Source organism: Nilaparvata lugens, chromosome X (genome assembly GCF_014356525.2).
Source record: "Nilaparvata lugens isolate BPH chromosome X, ASM1435652v1, whole genome shotgun sequence".
NCBI lineage: Eukaryota > Metazoa > Arthropoda > Insecta > Hemiptera > Delphacidae > Nilaparvata > Nilaparvata lugens.
The window spans coordinates 46,081,456-46,104,868 of record NC_052518.1 but is presented as its reverse complement, the minus strand read 5'-3'; positions in this window follow the sequence as shown (position 1 = coordinate 46,104,868).

Below are 23,413 nucleotides of genomic sequence, written 5' to 3'. Positions count from 1 at the left end.
ACTAGATTTCCCACTACCAGTTCTTCCTCAATCTAAATCTTATTCACCATGAGGATTATTCATCACCGTAACTCCACAGATCACAACATCTACATCTTATTGATGTGTTTAGTGAATTTTTTGAACTAGTGTTTTTAAATAGTGAATGGAGCCGAACTGTCAAGGCATACAGGATGCACTCGAATCAAGAGACTTTTTTATTTAGGTTGAGTTTCATCAGTTTCATCCCCATTTTCCACGTCATGTGTCGTTCTGAGGTCGGTTCACGGTTGGTCTGCTGCTTCCATGATGCCTCTCACTGACACGTCAGCTCGCTCGCCCTCAAGTAGGTATGATTATTTCAATAATAGTAATAATGACGCAGGTATGTTTCTAGTAAATAAGCTCCACTCTTCCAAAAAACTTTTCAAGGCTGCTCACCTTAACGTCCAATCCCTCAGCTGCCACATTGATGAACTCAGAGCAATCTTCTGTTTTCAGGACTTCAATATAATTGGAATTTACGAATCATTTTTGAAGCCTAGTATTTCATCAAATTTTGTTGCATTACCTGGATATAATCTTTTCTGGAGTGATAGATTAAATAAAGCTTGTGGGGGTGTAGCAATTTATGTGAAAGATGGTATCAAAACAAAAGTTTTAATCACATCTAAACAAGAGTATTGTTCCAGACCAGAGTTTATGCTACTTGAATTATCTAGTAATGATAAATTACCCGTTGGTATCTGTTATCGCCCACCAAAAATAGGTCATTTTACAAATTTCGAAAATGCCTTGCTTTCTCTTATGCCTTGTTATGTGTCATAGTTTGTGTATATGTGCCATTGTTATGTGTATAGCCGTATACTAGTTATGGGGGATATGAACACCGACTTGAACATGAGAAATCGTAACTTTGACTACTTTCAACTGACTACTATTTTTCAATGCCTAAACATGACTATTTTACCTCTCGATCCAACTCATCATACTAATGAATCTGACACACTCATTGACCTTCTCATTGTTAGTGATCCTAGCCCCAGCTATTTCTGGACATGATTTGATCTACTGTGTACTTACCCATAAGATACCTAAGCCAGAACAGAAAATTATCACTTATAGAGACTTCAAAAACTTTGATGAAGCCGCCTTCCTGACTGATGTAGCTCAGACTCCATGGCATCAAATTGAAGAGTTACCCTCAGTTGATGACATGGTCAAGACTTTCGAGAATTGGACTTTGACTTTGTATGACAAACATGCACCTTATGTGACAAGGAGGATTAATAAAAAACGACGAGTACCGTGGATGACTGAAGACATACTTAAGATGATGGGACGTAGAGACAAAGCACATAGAAAATTTAAAAAGACATTTGACTTGGACAGTTTGATAGAGTATAGGAGCCTTAGAAATAGAGTTAAACAGGAATTACGGAACTAAAAGATTAGGTACTTGAATTCGTGTATGACAAACAATAGACAAGACTCTAAATCACTTTGGCAGGGAATAAAAGAATTCGGGCTTGGCAAACAGAAATCGAATCCACAAATTGACTTACCATTGAACAATATAAATGACCATTTCGTTTCACACTCTAACCAAAGCGACAAAGTTGTCATTGCTAATCATATAGATGATCTTGAAGAGCAGGTTACAAACTTAGATTTACCAATTACTGATCAATTTCATTTCCATCCAATCTCAGAAGAAGACACTTTCAGAGCAATTCAACGTATTCATAGTAATGCTACGGGTGTAGACAAAATTCCTATAAAATTTATCAAGAAGATGTTATTTGCTGTTTTACCAACCATTACATACATTTTCAACAAGTCACTTGAAGAAGGCATTTTCCCTGAAAACTGGAAGTTTGCTCTGGTTCGCCCTCTAAATAAAGTTGCATCACCCAATAAAGTTGAGGATTTTAGATCAATCAGTATTTTACCTGCATTGTCCAAAGTGCTAGAAAGACTTATTCATGCTCAAGTTGTAAAATTTCTAGACAACAATAGTAAGCTTCATAACTTTCAATCAGGCTTTAGAAAATTCCATTCAACTGAGACAGCTCTGCTTCGTGTCACTGATGATATAAGGTCAGCTATGGACCAAAGAAAATGCACCATCCTCGCCCTATTTGATTTTTCTGAAGCATTCGATACTGTTGATCATACAGTCCTTCTGAATAAGTTGGCTATTCTTGGTTTCAGTCACAACTCGTTAGTTTGGTTTCATTCCTATCTATTAGGTAGGAAACATTGTGTATCTGTCGGTGACAAAAATTCTACTTGGAAAAACGTTATGCATGGAGTACCACAAGGTTCAATTTTAGGCCCTCTCCTTTTCACTTAGTATGCTAATGTCCTTTTCTCCATTATCAAGTTCTCCAGCTTCCATACTTACGCAGATGAACTCCAAATTTATTTAAACTGTCCCATAACAAAAAATAATGAAACAGTTGGAAAAATGAATCAGGATATCAATTCGTCAGTTGAATGGACAAAGAAAAATGGCCTTAAGCTTAATCCCATCAAAACACAACTCATTATAATTGGATATTCTCGTCTCATGAACAATATTGACCTTTAATCGATTCACAAAATTAGTGTAGATGGTAATGACTTTCCTTACTGTAGCTCAGTTGAAAATTTAGGAATTATTATGAATAATACTCTTGACTGGTCAGAACAAGTGAACAAAACATGTGAAAAGGTATTTTCAGCAATGCATTCATTGAAGAAAATGCAAGACATCCTCCCTAGAAACATTGAATTGTTATTGGTTCAATCTCTTATCTTCCCACATTTAATGTATTAAAATTCTGTTCTCAACGATATGCAAGTCACTCTGAATGATAAACTACAGCATTGCCAAAATTATTGTCTACGTTTCGTCTACTCTCTTCAACGTCATGAACATATCACCCCTGCCCACATTGCCAGTTCAACATTGAAGCTTCCCAATCAAAGACGTTTTCGAATTGTCAAGCTTGTTAGAGATATCTTGAAATACGGAAATCCGAACTAATTCAAAGATGATTTCAAATTTGTTTCTGAAGGTAGGAGGTCAGATTCTTCACAGACTAGAACCGGAGAGAGTACTTTAAGGATACCCAATCATCGAACTACTATTTTCACAAAATCCTTCTTAGTCAGTGCCTGTCATGCATGGAATGCACTTCCTGTTTCTATCAGGCCCATCGAGAGCCGAGCGAGCTTCATCCCGACTTTAAAAAAAACATCTATTGGAACAAATGACTGAAACTGTCCGGCCCTAGAACGATCACATGACAACCATCCCTCACCCATCCCACAAATATAAACCTTTTATAGAATGAATTGTATATATATAATATAAACTCATGTTATTTTAATTATCCACTGCATACTGCTGTATATTACTGAAAGTTGATTACCCTGATCTACTTTCAGCCTACTCCATTTTATTAATCAATAATTTGATCTTATCTACCTATATAATTATTTTACTTTATTATTTTTCTGTTTTTTCTCTTGAATATTCATATTAATTGAAACTTTTACAATATTTCCATTCATAAATAAATCCTTAGTTTAATCAATGAAATTAACGTTTTGGTAGAGAGTTAGTGGGAAGGATATTTTTAATATTCTTTCCGAAGAATGGACATTGATATGTCCAAAGCTCCGCCAATTTATGTAGATGCATAACAATATAATCATCTATAGTTATTATATCACAAATTGCTTTTTCATATCATATACAGTTTTCATATCATATATAATTTTGCTGTATTGTAAGCTATTGTATATAAGTGTATAAGCCAGTATATATTGTAATTGTTCACAAGTTGAAATGTGAAAATTTCCAGCTCACCAATCCCTATGTTAAAGCAATGGTCTTATTTGTCCAGGATGACTTTTTTCAAAATGAAGGGAGTTGTTGTCATTACAAAAAAACATGTTCACCTATTTTATATTAATTTTCTTTTTCTTTTTCTCCTTCGTCTTTATCTTCTCCTCTTATATAAATATTATCGGAATATATTCTTCCTCTCTTCGTTTTTCTCTCGTTATCTCTTTCTCTTTTCTTTCTTTCTTCTTCTTTTTCTCCCTTTCCTTTTCTCTCTCTATTTTTTCTGCCTTTCTATTTCTCAAATTCTTTATTTCTTCCCTTTTCTATCTCAATTTCTCTATCTGCTTCTCTTTCTCTTCCACATTCTCTATTTCTTTCTCTCTCATTCCCTTCTCTTTCTCGATTTATTTATCTTTCTCTTTATCTATCTCTCTTTTTCCTTTTCTCTATTTCTTTCTCTTCCACTCTTTCTCTTTCTCTTTTCTCTTCTTTTTCCAAAGCGCACGTGACCTAGTTTAACCCTGAAACTCCAATGCTCCTATCGTTTTGCCTTGCTTCATATGGTAAGCAAATTTTCAAATTGTACACATGATCAGTCGTTTGAAAAAGATACCCATGATCAGCTGTTTAAAATTTATGGAATTCGACAATGACGCTACAGCCAACAGCCAACAGCAAAGTTTAGGTTGGGTGTGTGGAATGGAGAAATTATTGAATAATAATTGGATCTCAAAAAAAACATGAATTTTAATGAATTTCTGCAAACTTACTCATCATCCCCTTCAATTTAACGTATTAAACTTGAATATTGGTTTATTAGTTACTGAGATTTCAGGGTTGAACATAAAATAAAAAAGAAGTTTTACTTCGAGCTTTATTACGGAAGTAACAAACTTTTTAATTATGATTGGTTTTTCACATATGACTTCTTATCATTAGACCTTTTGTTTTTTCAGAATACATTACTTTTAATAATGATTTGGCTTTTTGCAATATGTACAACATTTTTGTATGGACCTGTTATTTGAGCAATTGATACGAATGTGACCATATTCATTGAAGGAGTAACATTTTATAGTATTTTATTAGAAATAGAAGCCTTGATCTTACCCCGTTCTTGTCTTACTGTTTCAAACGTCAGTGATTAGCTCTCATCTGATCATTTGATTTCTTCTAGGAGAAGTCTTGCCTTCAGATTATCCAAAGTATTTTCTGTGTTTACTAAAGGATCTCACGTATTTCTAAAATGTTTATACTGTTCTGGAGGCACACTTAGTATTATTATAGTAATCACAATTGTTTCGTCGATTTTCTAGTCAAGTCTGTTCAATTTGTTTGCAATGTTTTGAATGTATGTTAGGTTACCCATCATGTCTTTCTTTCTCTGTGAAGAATTTGCACGAATAAAATTCTTGAAGAACAGCCCATTTTTGTTGAGTTGTGTCACGTTTGAATGGATTGTTAAATGTTCCATACATTTCCTACTATCACTATCACACTTTGACACTATCACACTGTCAAAATGTTATGATGAGCTTTTACGTTTTTGTTTTCGAAAAACTAACCTTTTCAGCAATATCTCCCTGTTGTTCTAAAGTTTTAGTTCGGATCAGAACGTCATCCATCAGATCTTTAGCTTTGAGTATTTTTTCTATTCCAGAACATGTTCTCAGTTCTCCCCGTCCATCGTTGACATTTTTTTAGGTCAACTTTCTACTATTAACCGATAATCGATGTTTTTACTTTCTACTTCCTTTTTAAAATTTCACGTTTCTACTTATTTTTAAGTTTTTTGGCAATTATCTGAGCTAAGTTTTTGTTTTATTAAAATAAAGATTTAGCGAAGGAAAACACACAAGAAAACCATTTTACGTACAATGGCTGTGCCATCTCAAATCTCCAAGGACATAAATCTTTTTGAAATTATATTTAAAATTATACAAAATATAAATTTACATAAATGAATGAATAAATTAATTATTTCCAATTCTCCCCAAACGATTATTGAAGTAAGAGTTTTTTTCTTTTGCTAATACAGAAAGAAATTTTCAATACAACTATATTTAGCAAACTGTATCGATTTAAATTTAAGTAAATGCGGTAAGCTGATTTTACTTCAAAAATTTTATGAACTATCAGCAGGTCCTATTTGTTTTGTTACGGGATTAAACAAATTCTCGTTAGAAGGTTCTCATCCAACCAAAAATATACTATTACTATGAGAAGATGCATAGTCAAGGTTGATAGATTCAACTCAAATTATTTACAACCTGAAGCTGCCCTAAACCCTAATCTGGTTGACAGAACATATTGTATGAGGAATAGCTATTAGTAACTAAATGCAATAATTGTATTAGAACACCAATTAGTTATGAACCTTAATAATTATTAATCATACATTTGCTTTATGTTTACTCATACTGGACTCTTGGACTGCTGCTATAGTTAAGTTATTATTTTCAGTAAATGAATTGAATATTGAAGTCTTTCAAGGCTCTAAATATAAAGGGATAATTTTTTCAATGAAAAATGATGCGACTGTGGGAGACACAGTATGTCTCAACCTCTCAACCTCAGAACCTAGAACTGCGAATGTGATCGATTGCAGTTGGCTTAGCGGGGCATTGATCGATTGATCAAGTGGGGAATTGTTGTCTGCCAGTCGTCAGTTGTCTGACCGATTTTGATCTATTAATTAATGCACTAACCACTTTCTTCACCTCTCCTTCGAGTGGTATTCCAGTAAATGGGACTTTTTAGCATAATGTCAACCAATTGCCGTGCCCACCTATCTTCCATTAATTTTGTGAAATTTGAACATCTGTTTTGACAATGACTTTACTAATATGGTCTGTCTGTTGGTTATCTCCTTTTCTCGTGCAATTTTAATGCTATCTTGTTATATTCTGAAAAAGGAAGAAGGAGTGAGTTAATTTCGTTGTTCAACGAGCTCGATCTGTAAAATGTTTCGGAAATATGTATTCGAAGCTGATTGAACAAAGATTTTGGGAGTTATTGTAAAACATACGGACAGACACACAGACGGACAATGATTTAGGCATTGATTCCCGACAAACTTTGATACTCTCAAAACCAATAGAATGAAGTGGAAGCACTTCCAAGCCCGCGTGTTTGTAAGAAGTTACTTGAAAGGCTTTGCTCGGATAACTCCTATTGTTGCTCTCATGACTTGAAATTAGATCGTGTGTGTTTTCAGTAACACAATTATTAAGTGACCAGTAGATGAGGACAGCGAACAATGCCAATTTTCTCATTGAATGCGATATCACGTGTAATTTGCCTATAAAAATTGATGGGAAACTACGACAAATGACAAAGGATGGGACATTCAGTCACGGCAGCAGGCAACAACGTGTGAATCAGGCAGCAACGCATCGCATCCATATTACGTCCTCAATCCATATTTGCGTGTTGTTGGCTCAATTATGTCAATCATCAACTCGCTCTCTTCGTTCTCACAAATGAACATAGTATTTCCTGAAAACGGTTACTCACTACCATCACAATAATGAGTGTAAGAGATTATTTTAGATTATATTTATGTAGCTTTAATATAATAAAGATTCGTATACAGGGCTGGTGAAATTATGGAAACGGCTTTTGAAACCATGTATCATATGACCATCCTCTTTTTTGAAAAAATGAAGTTGAATTCAAAATGGCAGATCCAAGATGTTGGACAAAAATGTTGAACAGAAAAGTATTTATTTTTTGTTAATCCGATAGGATCCCCAATGAAATATATTGTCGAATTATCCTCTTAAACGAAATAAGCTGTTTCCATAATTCTCGACAACCCTGTAAATTACAATGACATGCATATTATACTGGCTTATACACTTAATCATGAATGAACAACAATTTATTTGACTACAGTATCTTATAAATTTTACAAAAGAAAAACTGGAGAATTTTTTATCAATGTGAAATACTATTACATTATAATATTGGCTTGCATCTACATAAATCTGGAGTTTGAACAGATAACAGTTCATTCTTGTAAAACGATACAATTCAAGAACACCTTCACACCGTAGAACAATTAGAATAGGAGAATTAGTAATTTTTCAAATTCTATCTTGTTCAAGTTGAATCAATCCTGCAGTATGGCATAGCTCTTGGAGAGGAGAGGATTGCTTCAACTGTCATATTGATAAATTATTTTAAAATGATTGAATAAAAATGAGCAGAAAATGATAATTGAAACCATTCTAAACAAATCTAGGTTGTATTCAACCAAAATCGTCTCTAGTTAATTCGAGTTTTCATAACCTTTGACACAATGATCAAATCTTCTTGTACTACAGCTAATTATTCTAAGCTCGTCAAGGCGGTTCAAAATTATGCATCATTAGTGATGAATCTTGAATCTTGATCAAGAATAAAAAATTCATTCTTGAGTGCCATATCCTCATTTACAAAAAATGGCCAATTTCTATATGGAAAAGAAATATTCGTGTATTTTGGTAACCCGATGTGAAAAATATGGAACTTGTTCCTGAATTGTAGAACTTTCTTCTCTTTCATAGATGTGGAGTGAATGATTTTTGTGAAAAAATAAATGTGTAACGTTCGATTTGCTCGTTTCAAAAAATGAAGAAATTGACGATATTTTCCCTACTTTTACAGTCTCTTTGGATTTTCGATATTAAACAGTGGTTCAAGATCGATTTAAGGCAACTCAGCTCATGGAGCATATACAATTCTCTCCATTTCTCAACTAAACGGCAAGTTTCTATCATGTATCGGACTCGTGTTAGAAACTCTTTATTAACAATGAAATTGCAAAAAAGGGAAAAATAAAAATCACCACTTTTTCAATCGGCTTTTTAATGGTATTGAAATCGAAAGTATGTCGAAGAAATACACTGAAATATAATAATTCTCATGATATTTTAACCAAATCTCTACATGGGAATCACTGAATATCTTTATTCATTCTGATAAAAATAAAATATTCATTCTGATAAAAACAAAAATTTTGCAGTACATAAGGATCAACCGGTGCTGATCAACCATTGATTCGAGCCAGCTTCTTTTGACTTTTTAAAGAAGGAAGCAAGCTCAAACAAAAAATGCAGGCGAGCGAAGAGAGCCTGCTAGTCTCACTCCTGGATGACCTAGACAGGGGTCCAGAGAACTGAGCCACCTTGGTAGACGGATAAGGCGAGTGGAGCGAGCCAGCTGGCTAGTAAAATTATTATAAATTGACGTAATGAGTCCTGTGTTGCGGGTTGCCTATCTGCTACCTGCCTCTTTATGTAGGTCTATTAGAGGTTACAAACTATTTTTTTTTCATGGATGATGTGGAGACCCTTCTAGTTCTCATTCATATATGACTACTATCCATGAAAACAATTACAAATTTCGACCGTGCCGTCTTTTAGATACTCGTGATTTTTAGCCGGCCAAGTTAGTCGAGACGACTAAGGCGTTGCACCCTTCAGCTGTCTACTAGGCGTTGCACCTGGTCACGGGTTCGAATCTTGTTGTTAGGCACGAACGTTTGATCATCTCATCGAATCAACCTTGCAAAAAGCTAATATGGGTAACATCCGCAATAAAAAAAGAATATACAAAATACATTTTTCTCGAGAATGATAGTTGACTCGTGAATATCCATCTAAGGTATTAATTGGAAATTGAAATCGTAAGAGTCGTTTTCATTGAAACCGTAAAAACCCTATTTTTGTCTCATTGTTTGTCATCTCATTGAATAACACAGGATAGAACTGAAAGTGCTTGTGACAGAAATTGCAGTGAATTATCATTATAAATTACATGCTTTGTAATTGGATCTTATCAACATAATTATAATAATTGACTTTATTCATACACAGTTGAATTGAGAAGAATAGAGGATAATCACATATCTGTCCGTTGCAGCAAAGAGGGAAAATAGCATGAGCTTACACTTATGCATAGATAGCCCATGGTTAAGATATATTTTATCTATGGTTGCAAGAATAGCAGATCTTTGCATAGCAGAACTAACACCTCTTAGGATTCACAACCTTAGGATACGTCAATAATACGTCAATATCCTAGAATAAGTGAGCTCTCTAGCTCCGGGAGCTTACTATTTCATTTTTTCTTCAATTTCATGTGTTATTATTTAAAAAATATATATATTATTGAAATTCAGAATCGGTTTAATGGCTTCTTTGACGCTTTTTTGAATGATACCGCGTGGTCGTGATTGCATTTCACTGTGACCAACAAGAAATTAGCAAACTTTCCAGTATTTCAACTTGCCTAATTTTGGACGTGAGTCAATTTCAATGATTGACTCTGAATAATCTAGATTTCTAGAAGAATAATTCAAGTTTTGGCTCCTGGATGATCAATTCAACATTTGAGAAGTTTCCTGCAAAAAACTTTGTGTTCAATTTTTTTGTGTTCTTTTGCACTTACAAATGTTATTACAAATGTTTCGTTCATGAACAAGAAAACTTACAAATACATGCAAGTCATCATGCAAGTCAGCAAGTCTCTACTCATTGAATAGCTGATAAATGCTTTCTGATGAGATCAAAAATTGGTGATTGATTGCAGTTGTACCGATTAGCACAGCAATTGGGACAAAGAAATTGTGAATCGATTAATTAGTTAGAAGTGAAAACTGCTGGTGAGGTGGAAAAGTCAAATAAGAAAACAACTATTACGTGACTGGTTTGTCGCATTATTAATGCAATGTAATGGATTCTGTTTGATTAATGTGATGGGATGGTTTATGGTTGTGGGTAGTACTTGATAAATCATGAGTGAGGCACATCCTCGCAGTTGCCAGACACGCAAAATCCCTACTATTTACCTGAAACTTAACAGCAAAAGAAGCATTCCCACAAAGAGAAAGACCCCGCCAATTTTAGCATGAGCATAATTATAAATTCAATTTTGAAACAACAGTAGTGCATTTGACCGTAACGTGCTAGTAAAAAGTTATTTCTTTTTAAAGAGAGTTTCCAATGAAAATAAAAGAATTAGGTTTAATGCGATCTCCAATTAGATACAAATAGAATAATTATCGAAAACATTGGGCTGGAGAAATACTCGAATTAGAGAACATTAGATTAAGGCAAAAATATTGAAATTTAAATTTATAAATTTCAACTGCCCCCACTAAGATTTTGAGTCGTTATGAAACAATCACTGCAGCAGTAAACTTTTTTGAGTCAATTGTGAAAGGGATTGATGCTGGTGATTATGTAACTGCGCTCCTATTGGACCTGTCAAGAGCCTTTAATAGTGTCAATTTCGATATTCTTTTATGCAAGTTATCAAAGCTCGGAATTAGAGGCGTGGCGAATAGATTGATAGCATCATACATGAGCAACAGGTTCCAGTACACATGTATATCTACTGCTAATGGGTTAGTAAACTCAGCCAAGTTACCATTGATACGAGGCGTACCACAAGGCTCCATTTTAGGCCAATTACTCTTCATATTATATATAAATGATATTCAATTCAATGTTCCTGTCACTGATAAAATTTCTCTCTATGCCAATGATTGTATCTTGCTATTTAAGAGATCAGATCTCATAGACTTGGAGATTGAGGCAAATAACATGGCAAATGAGGTTGTGCAGTTTTTTAATGATTCAGACCTCACTATAAATTCAAACAAAAGTCATGTCATCAGCTTTGATTATAAGTATCGTCCTTTTCACCCCACCATAACACTTGGTGAAACGAACATTCAAAGTTGTACTGTTGTGAACATGTTAGGTTTGTCGATGGATTCCAAGCTTAATTGGGGGGATCATGTGAACAAGATATCATTGAAATTGAGTAGGTCACTTTTTGCATTTAGAAATATTGTTAAACGGGTGCCTAAAACAACAGCAAAAAGTGTCTACTATGCACTGATTGAATCCCACATTGCTTATGACATTGAATTATGGGGGAGTACTCGAAGCAAAACATTCAAAGAATTTTTGTTTTGCAAAAGTCCGCAATAAGATACCTGGAGGGGCTCAAATTTCCACAGACATGTCGGGAGTCTTTCAGTAGCCTAAGTATTCTAACTGTTCCATCATTGTACATTTTCAAATCAATATTACATGTGAAGGATAGGTTGAATTCATTCCAAGTTAACTCAGATATTCATGGCTATAACACTAGAGGAAGGAATAACATTTCAGTTGAGAGACATAGGCTGAGTGTATTTGAGAAAACACCTACTTATAGGCGAAACTTCCGGCTGATTTGAGAAGTATTGTTGAAGAAAAACAATTCAAAACAAAACTATATTCTTTTCTCAGTGAGAAGGCTTTCTATGAGGTTGACGAATTCTTGTTAGAGTGAAAAAAATTATTATCTAAATTTTGCAAATTTAATGAATTGTTAAATGTTATTAGAGTTTTATTTTAAGATTGATATTTTATGTTATTATGTTATTTATCTGTGACGTTTTTCAACTGTATTACATTGTTTTTGTTATACTTTTGTTGAGAATAAAATATAATAATAATAATAATAATAATAATAATATAATAATAATAATAATAATATTATTATTATTATTATTATTATATTATTATTATTATTATTAGTATCAGAGGAACCTTTTGAAGAATAATTTATCTTTAAGCTTTCATCATGTATAGATCTCTATTGAAATTATATCGATTGACAGTGTGGTGAAAAAAATGTTCTAGCTTTTCTATTTATCTTGATTAGGTGGATAATCTTATGGCCAACTTTTCTTTATAAGTTTTACAGGATTGATTATGCAAACAGCTTAATTTTTTTTACAAGGGATATTGAATGATAGGTCTGATTCGAACTGAAAAAACTACTTTTCTGTCGCTTCAAAATTTCAATCCGCTATCTTGGAGCAGCCATTTTAAATCCAACTTTCATTTTTCTTAATGGGAAGGTTGACATATGATGAATATTCACGATAAAGAATTTAATAAGAAAATGAATGGCGAAAACTACACATCAATATCTCAAACCGTTTTGAAGTTATTAATATTTAAATATGTCAATGAATCATATAAAAATGAAATAAATCTGGTCTGGCCAGAGAATTCGAATAGCGCGTGTAGCGCCAGAATGCCAGACTGCAGTTCTGCCAATAGCAGGCTTGTGTTTGCGCCAGCACAGACCGTCCTGCTGCTTTGGCCTTCTCAATTTCCTTGTCTAGTCTGTCTTGTTTCATCAGCCCGTCTTGTTGCAAGACCAAAATTGTGTTTGTCATGTAATTTCGATCGGAAATTTCTTGTAAATAATTGTTTGAGTGTCGTGTGTGTGAATTATAAATATAACAGCGTAAATAGTATTGAATTGAATTAATTTGAATCGGATTTGAGTTTATAAAGAATCCAGTTTGAGCTTTGTTCAAAACACAGTGCAAGTTGAACGTGAAAAGGCAGCCCGGAAGCAAAAACCTGTCTTTTCCCAGATTTCATCCCACCCTGAACCTGACCAAAACACCTAATAAAGGCTTCGAAGGGCAAGTAGTCAAGATTGAAATAAATTTGGTGAATTTTTGCTCCTTTTTATTGTTCATTAATGCAGAGTTTAACTGTACAAATAACCTGGCTCAAATTGAAGATTAAATTTTGCCCCTTGTTTGTATTTGATTATTTAAATAGTAAATTACAGTCCTCTGGTAGCTCTAGCCTGAGCTTTGTTCAGAACATTTTATGTTCCTGCCGAGCCGGGATGAATTTAAATTTGTAATTTGTTGATTAATTCACACACATTGGATTTAAGCAGTTCCGTATTTGTCCAATGTTGGCATGTTGAGAATGGTCTGATCCATGCTCAACTTAAGTTTGTTGTAGCCTTGTTCTAAGAGCAAGGTTTCTTGTCAATTTGTATTTGTCTGAAATTAAATTTATTTCAGTTAAAATTGTAATTTCCTAAAACTAGGCTCATTGTGTTCTTTTTTGGGAATTTGTTTGTTTGTTGGAATTTGTATTGTCCATTTTGTTATACATGTTAATGAAGGTTAATCACCAGCATGATTTTGTTTGTTCAATTCAACAAGTTATCGTTTGCTTGTGAGTTGTTGGAAGAACATTATCTAATCATATAGTTTTGTTTTCAGCAATAACTTATCTTGTGAATTGATAATCAAAGTTTAACTTTGATAACTTACTAGTCGTGATTCTTCCTTTCATCTAGTTTTTGAACTCATTCTTGTTTTATTGTCTGTTGTTTGTATTGTCGGGGGTGAATTGTTTTGTGTATGAGTTCAAGATGGAGGAAAAATTACAGAAACAAATCAGGGTGCATCGCGCTAAACTGGAACAATTGTATGCCAGATTGCAAAGAATTTATGACCTGTCTAAAAATGTCTCTGATCCAAAAGTTGCTGAGCAATTCTCAATCTTGTATCCTCGGGTGTCTCAGACCATTTCAGATTATGAAAAGACAGAATTAGTGGTTCATGAGTTGGAACTTGAGTTGAATAAAGATCATGTTGTAGCATTCAACGACTCACATCTGGATCTGTTTCAGTATATTGAAGTAGCGGCTAACACTCACAAACAGAAAGAGACGACTGTTGCTATTGCTCAATCTTCAGCAGCCACAGCAGCTAGTTCACAGCCAGTCGTGTCCGAGTCGGTACTGCCTAAAATCGATCTTCCAAAATTTGATGGGAACCAGACTCAATGATCAGTGTTTTATGAACTATTTAAGGCATTGGTACATGACAACAAGAATTTGAACAATCAGCAGAAGGTCCAATATCTTGTAAGTAGACTTACTGGACAAGCAGCAAATATTTGTCGTCATTTGCCACCATTGGCTAACAATTATTAAATAATTTGGCAGGCATTATTGACCCGCTATAACAATCCACGGGCGCAAGTCAATGCCTATTTCAAACAAATTTTTGAATTTCGTCCAATAAAATCAGAATCAAAGGCAGGTTGTATTGCGATTTTGGATGGGGTTTGCAGTTCAATCAATGCATTGAAGAGATTGCAACTCACTGATTTGTCAGACTCGATATTCCTCTATCATGGCTTGAGATTGCTGGATCCAAGTTCTCGTAGAAATTTTGAATCGGCCATCCGTGACAAGGCTATGCCAACTTATACCGATTATGTCAAGTTCATTGAAAAGCAAATTAAGACTCTTCCTTCTAATGAGAAACAGACTGAATCGTTTAATATGAAGCACAAAAAGGATAATAAATCAAAGGTGTTTGTGGTTCAATCCAATGATTCATCTAACGATGCATCTGGTAAAAGGCCCAATTGTCTGAAGTGCTCAAAACCGGGTCATCGGTTAGTAGATTGTGCAAGTTTCTTGAAAATGACTCCTTGGGATCGTTATTGTTTCATTAAAGGAAAGTTTTGATTTTTTCGTTGTCTTGATGTGGATCATTTGAGTAGAAATTGTCGTAGTAAAACTCAGTGTGCTCAATGTCAAGAATCTCATGATTCTTTATTGCACTTTTCCAGATCAAGTTCCAGTGAAGGTGTTGCATCCTCGTCGAACTCCAAGGCAGGTGGCACATCACCTATTAGTTGTTGTTCTACATCCAACAATGTAGAAAATTCGACCGTTGTGTTGTCGACTGTAACTGCACATGTTCGAGATTGTAATGATCAGCTTTGTGATGTTCGTTTCTTGGTTGACACCGGGAGTCAGTGTCATTTTGTTACAGCAAAATTGTGTCGGCGTTTCAGACTACCATTCCAGCCCATGAAAACCGTTGTTCGTGGATTCGGTGTTGGTACTCGTGAAGTTTGAGATCGTACTTGTGTGTCGATTCAGTTGAAGTTGGATCCTACCATCAAGTTTTCGATGGATGCCACAGTGGTAGATAAAATCATCGACAAGTTGCCTTCTTGTGAAATCGACAGATCCAAACCTCATCATCTTGAAAATCTCACACTGGCTGACGAAAAATTCTACCTTCCTAGTAGAATAGATGGCATCATTGGTGCGGAGTTCCTCACTTGCTACATGGGAGTCCCAGTACAGGTGAATCACACGAATTGATGACTGTTAATAGTGTCTTTGGTCACATTCTGATGGGGAGAGCGCCGATTCTCACTTCAACAACGAATGTGTCGAATTGTTTTACAGCCATCTGTAGTCCATTCGTTAGTAGTCCATTGTTGGATAGTTTGGTGGAACGTTTTTGGGAGTTGGAATCTTGCCCTGCACCAAGCTGTCAACTGAAACCGGAAGAGTTGGAGTGTGAGGTAAATTTTCGGAAGTCTGTACATCGTGTGAATTCTGGTCGTTTTGTGGTTGCCTTGTCATTTGCGGAGCCGCCCAGCAGCTTGGGAGATTCGTATGCTGTCGCCGAACGCAGACTGCTGACTTTGGAGAGACGACTAGAGCTTGACAGCAATACTCGTATTTCATATCATGAAATATTGATCAATTACCTACGTCAGGGTCACATGTCGTTTGTAGCAGATCAGACAGACCGAGGTGGTTACTACATACCGCATCACGCCATCGTGAAAGCAAGCAGCACTACTACGCCCATCCGAATTGTATTTGATGCTGGTTCCAGAACATCATCTGGTTTGTCATTCAACCAGGTTCTTCATGCTGGTCCCAAATTGCAGACTGACATTTTTGTTTTGTTAGTTAATTTTTGTTTGTTCCCAATCGCACTAACTGCCGACATTAAACAAATGTATCGACAGATATTAGTGGCAGATTCCTGCCGTCGTTATCAGCGTGTATTGTGGAGATTTTCGCCGGAGGATCCAATCGAAATTTATCAGCTCAATTGTGTTGTTTTTGGTTTTTCAACCAAAGGAGGAGGATGAAAATCGTTTTCTGGCAGCCAAGGCGAGAATACCAAGACACATGTTCATGGACGACTTAGTCACATCTGTCGCCACAGAGTCAGAGGCCGCGGAGCTGTATCGTCAGTCCAAGCAGCTGTTTGATGGAGGAGGTTTCTCGCTCACAAAGTGGACTTCAAATTCACCATCAATGTTGGAGAAATTCTCGGAGGAAGAGAAATCGTTTTCGTACAAGGATTTCGAAGCAGACAACTCCTTGGCTATCTTGGGATTGAATTGGCAACCTAGTACTGATCTGTTTCAGTTTTCAGTCAAGAGTGGTGAGGTCGTCACTACTAAGCGTTCAATTCTGTCAGTGATGGCTTGTATCTATGATTCACTTGGTCTCTTGTCACCGTTTACATTATTTCTAAAGTGTCTTGTCCAGAAACTGTGGAAATTAGGAGTGGATTGGGACGAGAAGCCGCCTGAGTCTATATGCACTCTTTGGGAGAATTGTCAAAAAGAGTTGCCTCTATTGTTTAAATTGGCTGTTCCATGTCACGTTGGTTTGTTTCAGGATTCTCACATCAGTTTGATTGCTTTTTGTGATGCATCATTGTCTGGTTATGGTGCAGTTATCTATGTGAAGTCGCAGAAGGAGAGCGAGGAGCCAAGAGTTGTATTATTGTGTTCAAAGTCCAAGGTAGCACCATCTAAAGTTGTTTCAATACCTCGTTTGGAGTTGTGTGTGTCACTCTTGTTGGCAGAACTCATGAATTCAGTAGTCACTATTATTAGTGAACGTTGTCATGTGTCTCGTATTGTCGCACTCTCTGATTCTACAGTCACCTTGTGTTGGATTAATGCTCCATCCGCAAAATGGCAAACTTTTGTTGGTAATCGCGTCGCAAAAATACAGGATTCTTGTATACAGGGGTGGATGCATGTTGCCAGAATTGAAAATCTCGCTGACTGTTCGTCTAGAGGTTTATCACCAGTTGAGCTTGTGAACTTTCCATTGTGGCTCTCAGGTCCATCATGGATAGCGGAGGACGAATGCGATTGGCCCGCTCGAACTCAAATGGAAGAGATAATGGATCCACCGGAGGTGGAAAAACCGTCAGTGTTGACAGTCACAAAATCTCCTGATTGTAACAGCAATGCAATATATTCATTGATTGGTCGTTGTTCGGATTATGGTCGTCTTTTGAGAATTGTAATTCTTGTTCTCAAATTCTTACGAATCTTACCCCAATCAGAAGAATCAGATTTCGATGTTGCTGAGAGGTATCTATGTAAAGTGGTACAGAAGATACATTTTTCATCTGAATTTATGCAATTAGAGAAGGGAGAAGATTGTTCTATGCGCCTACATCGCCTGTCTCCATTCATTGATAGAGGTGTGATTCGCATCGGCGGTCGTTTGTCTCATGCTGGACTTGAATTTGAAACTTGTCATCAGATGATCTTACCAAAATCCGACGCTTTCGTATCGATGTTAATTGATTATCAGCACAAGAAGAATTGTCATGCTGGACCTTCGTTATTGTTGTCCTTGATCAGACAGAAATTCTGGATACTGTCTGCTCGCTCTATTATTCGTATTTGTGTCTTCAAGTGTAATCATTGTTTCCGTATTCGACCTAGTAACAAAATTATATCCACTCCCAACTCAATAGTTGTTGTGATGCCAGACTGCAGTTCTGCCAATAGCAGGCTTGTGTTTGCGCCAGCGCAGACCATCCTGCTGCTTTGGCCTTCTCGATGTCCTTCTCTGTCTTGTTTCGTCAGCCCATCTTGTTGCAAGACCAAAATTGTGTTTGTCATGTAATTTCGATTGGAAATTTCTTGTAAATAATTGTTTGAGTGTCGTGTGTGTGAATTATAAATATAACAGTGTAAATAGTATTGAATTGAATTAATTTGAATCGGATTTGAACTTATAAAGAATCCAGTTTGAGCTTTGTTCAAAACACAGTGCATAGCCTGCAAGTTGAACGCAAAAAGGCAGCCCGGAAGCGAAAACCTGTCTTTTCCCAGATTTCATCCCACCCTGAACCTGACCAAAACACCTAATAAAGGCTTCGAAGGGCAAGTAGTCAAGATTGGAATAAATTTGGTGAGTTTTTGCTCCTTTTTATTGTTCATTAATGCAGAGTTCAACTGTACAAATAACCTGGCTCAAATTGAGGATTAAATTTTGCCCCTTGTTTGTATTTGATTATTTCAGTTGCAGTCTAGATGTCGAAGTGAAAGGGTGTTGTTGAGGCTGGGTTATTTTGTTTAATTGTTTTACGAAGTATTAGTCAGTTTTTGTGAAGTGAAGTGTGTAATTGTGATCAATGAAGTAGCAAGCTGTCCATTTTTCATCTTCAGTAGGTCTGAAATAGTTTTATTACTGTAATATTCGTTGATATATTCAGACTGAAAAGATTTCTTCAACAAAATTTGCTGCCATGAATGATTATCGGTTACGGTCGAAGGCTGGGCCAGATGGTGGGGATGAGAAGGTTGTGGGTGGTGAGGTGCTGAGTGGTGGCGATAACAGGGAGAGTTCGATTGACAACGCAGGTGAACCGGTTGACCAAGTCACTTCTATTGATGAAAAGTTCAATATTCTTATCAGTAAAATGGATACAATGCAAACAGACATCACTGCGATTAAAAACGAGCAGAAAGACATTATCAAAAGCATTGATCTTCTGTTCAAAATTAATGAGGAGAATAGTGCAAAGATTGAGGAACACTCAGCAGACATAGGAAAATGTTTTAGTGATATTGAATCAATTGTAAAAGACAACAAAAAAATAACTTAGATAGACTTACAAGCGAAAACAATCACACTCAACAGTATTTGAGGAAAAATTGTATTGATATTCTTGGCGTTCCGTTTGTAAAAGGAGAAAACTTGGCTGAAATTTTGAACAAAATCTTTGTAGCTGTAGGTTCCGAACTTGAAAACTTTATTTTAGATAACTATCACAGGCTCCCCACAGGAACGAATTCAAGTGAACAGGATGGTAGATATCCCCCTATCATAGTAAAATTTTGCGGATACTCATACAAAACATGCTTCTTAATTGCAAAAAAACTAAAGGTAGACTGACTCTTTCTGAGATAGGCTGGACAGGCAGGGACTCAGTGGTTTATATTAACGAAACAATGTCTCCCCTAAATCGCTCAATTTTTAAGACATCCAAATCCATGCAAAAGGACGGCAAATTCAAATTTGTGTGGTTCAAAAATGGTCGTATCTGGGTGAAAAGGGATGTGAACTTTAAAGCTCAAACGATAAACTCAATTCAGGATTTAGTACATCAAATTTGAACTGTTTGACAAATTTCAGAGAATTACATAGTTGTTCGGGATAAGAATCAATAACAGCCGTATTATCTATTTCTTCCTACATCTATCTATGTGGATGTAACAAAAGTTTCATTTCATTTCAAGAACTATTATAAAGTTTTATTCAAAAACAGAACTCAATTTATCATAGTCTACCAGCTTATCTTTCTACGTTAACCACATTCAAGAGCTATTCGTATTACCAGTTATCTACATGGACTCTAAGCTTATCGTTTTATCGGCAGTACGGCTGTTTGCGTTACTTTTATCCTGATGGTATTTTACAAATATAAACAGAGATATATATTTTTTTCTCTTTCATGGAGGACTTTATTATTTCACGCTGAATTGTTTCTTTTCCGACAGACTATTTATTTTGTTTTATTTATAATCATGAAGGACTTTACCCGTAATTTTTTTCCCTAACAAACTATTTCTACTGTTTTTGTTTTTATTCCGTGTGAAGGATTCTACACGTATTTTTTTTTTTTTTTTTTTTGTTCATTACAGACTATTTTTACTGTTTTTATTATTGTGAAGGACTCTACTCCGATATGATTTTATCTTTAAGGCCTCATGACACATTCACAGTTTTTGCATTATGACTTCATTGTTCTCATATTCACTTTCTATGAAATATGATTTCTTCTTTATTTGTTCTTCTTTCAATAATCTTCTATCATGTCATTCCAATCACCACATCTCATCTTCATCCTTTCCTTTTCGTGTAAATATAACTATAGAAATAATGTCAACGATAATGTTGGTCGCAGTCATGTTATCATTCCTGATAAGTCGTTCAGCATATTTTTTTCCAATCTTGAATTTTTTTGAACTGAGTTCAGTATCACTAAATGCAGTTAGCGTTGTTGAATTTATTATTACTTTGGAAACTATAGTATTTTTAATTGATTTTACTAGAATTATTAAGTAGTGATGACTGACGATTTGCTTGATTTCAAATGTATCAATGCTGAAAAATATGATGATACTGATGGCTTTAACCTCTTTCCCGACTGTCAGGCTGAAAACATGAGGGATGGGGCAATCACTATTTTCCATACTAATATCCGTAGTTTCAATAAGAATTTCGATGAACTTACTGTTATACTGAATAATTATAAAATTAAATTTAATATAATTGTTTTAACTGAGACCTGGGTTGATGAAGCGAATGTTGTTGCTTGTTTGGAGGGATACGATGTATTTTTAAATAAGAAAAGTAGAAATCAAAACGATGGGGTGATCGTATTTGTTCGTAAGGGTCTAGCGGTAGGATGTGAGGAAATTCATTTGCATGGAGCAACATGTTTAAAAATTGACATAAAATTAAGTGGAGAGCGGCACTGCGTTTTGGCAGTGTACCGCCGTCCCTCTTCAGCCGGCGACCTGGATCACTTCGTTCAAGATTTGGAGTCTTATTGGCTTTCTAAAAAAACTGACAGAACAAACTGGATTGTTGGGGATATAAATTGCTGCATTTTGCCGGAGACTACAGATCCATTGTCACAACACTATCAGGATGTTCTATGCGGTACTGGGTTTGTGAGTTGCATTAGCGTCCCAACTAGGGTTACCAGTACTTCAAAGAGTTGTATTGATCATATCTTTACTGACTATGGTGACACAGATATTGTTCGCTCTGGTGTCATTATGTCTGAACTCACTGATCATTATTTCATTGTAGTGGGCATAGATCCTCTGTCGCGTGTTGAAGTTTCTAATGGGATACCTCAGAATTTTACTATTATAGACAAGGCCAAAGTAAGTTCCCTTATTTCAGAGCATGACTGGACCTCAATTAAACAATTTAATAATGTCAACTCAGCTTCAGTTACATTTATAGAAACCTTAAAAAAATTCATAAACATATCCAAAAAAGAAAAAATTGTTTCTGCTAAAACTAGAAAACTCAAACCGTGGATTACTAGTGGTCTCATTAAATCAATCAGACACAGAGATAAGTTGAGTAAACAGTTGAAGAGGCATCCCCAGGATTATCATTTGAAAAACATTTTTAGGACTTATAGGAATACCTTGTCTAATGCTATTAGAGAAGCAAAGATAAGTTATTATCGTAATAAAATCATGGAGGTGAAAAACGATAGCAGGAGGCTATGGAGTAGTATAGCGGGAATGACAGGAACTAAAAAGAATAGAGAAAAATTCCCTATTAGTAATTTTATACATGATGGAGCTGCAATTGACAGACACAATATAATTGATGTTGCCAATGATTTTAATGCCTAATATGTTAATGTTGGTGCCAGCCTTGCCAGTGCATTTCCCCCGGTCAGCGAAGTTGTTGTAGATGATCGAGATCACCAATTGGACTCCAGACTTGACTTGCAACATGTTACTGAGGAAGATGTGGTTAGGGTTGTAAATAGCATTGGAGGAGGTTCATCTCCAGGAATCGATGGCATCTCCACAGATATTATAAAGGAAAATATTGAAATTTTGAAATATCCAATAAATTACATAGTCAACTTAAGTATCACAGATGGTGTCTTTCCGGAAATCCTTAAACTTGGCAAAGTTATTCCAATATACAAAAACGGTCCAAAAAACCGTCATGTAAGTTATAGACCTATTACATTAACTTGTGTTCTTGCCAAAATACTAGAGAAAATTATTAGACAGCAATTAGTTGATTATTCAGCCTCACATCACATTCTGTATAGTAATCAGTTTGGCTTCAGGAGCGACAAAAACTTAAATAATAATATATTCAACTTGACTAAAGATATACACACCCTAATAGGGAAAAACAGGAAAACTCTTTTGCTATTTATAGACCTTGCAAAAGCGTTTGACACAGTTGACCGGGATATCCTCATGAATAAACTGTATTATATTGGTGTAAGGGACATGTCATTAAACTGGTTCAGGAGCTATCTCTCGGACCGTCGCCAGATTGTCACTATTCTTAATGAAAATAGTATAAGTAGAGAGTTGAATTATGGCGTTCTGCAGGGAAGCACCCTAGGACCAATTTTATTTTTAATTTTTATTAATAACTTGGGAAAGCTTAATCTACAGAACGGTGATTGCTTCTTATATGCTGATGACACAGCTTTACTTTTTGATGGTCACTCTTGGAATGAGGTATACAAACATGCAGAGTGTGGACTGAATAAAGTGAAAAAATGGTTCGATCAGAATCGTCTAACTGTCAATGTGAGTAAAACTAAGTGCATGCCAATTTGTCTGAGAGAAGATGCCGAACCTGTGGATGTGGAATTAAAATTGCACTCATGTGGAGCATTGGATGAATGTATGGTATGTGACACAGTTGAAGCTGTCTCAGAATATAAGTATCTAGGAGTATTATTCGATAAACGTTTGAAATGGAGCTCCCATATCATTTTCACTAGGAATAAATTAAGGAAATTATTATACATTTTCAATTTTCTAAGTAAAATCATGAATATTGAAATGCTTATATCAATATACAAAATTGACTTCAATAATTGTATGAAATGCGGTAGTCGCTGAAAGTTATTCT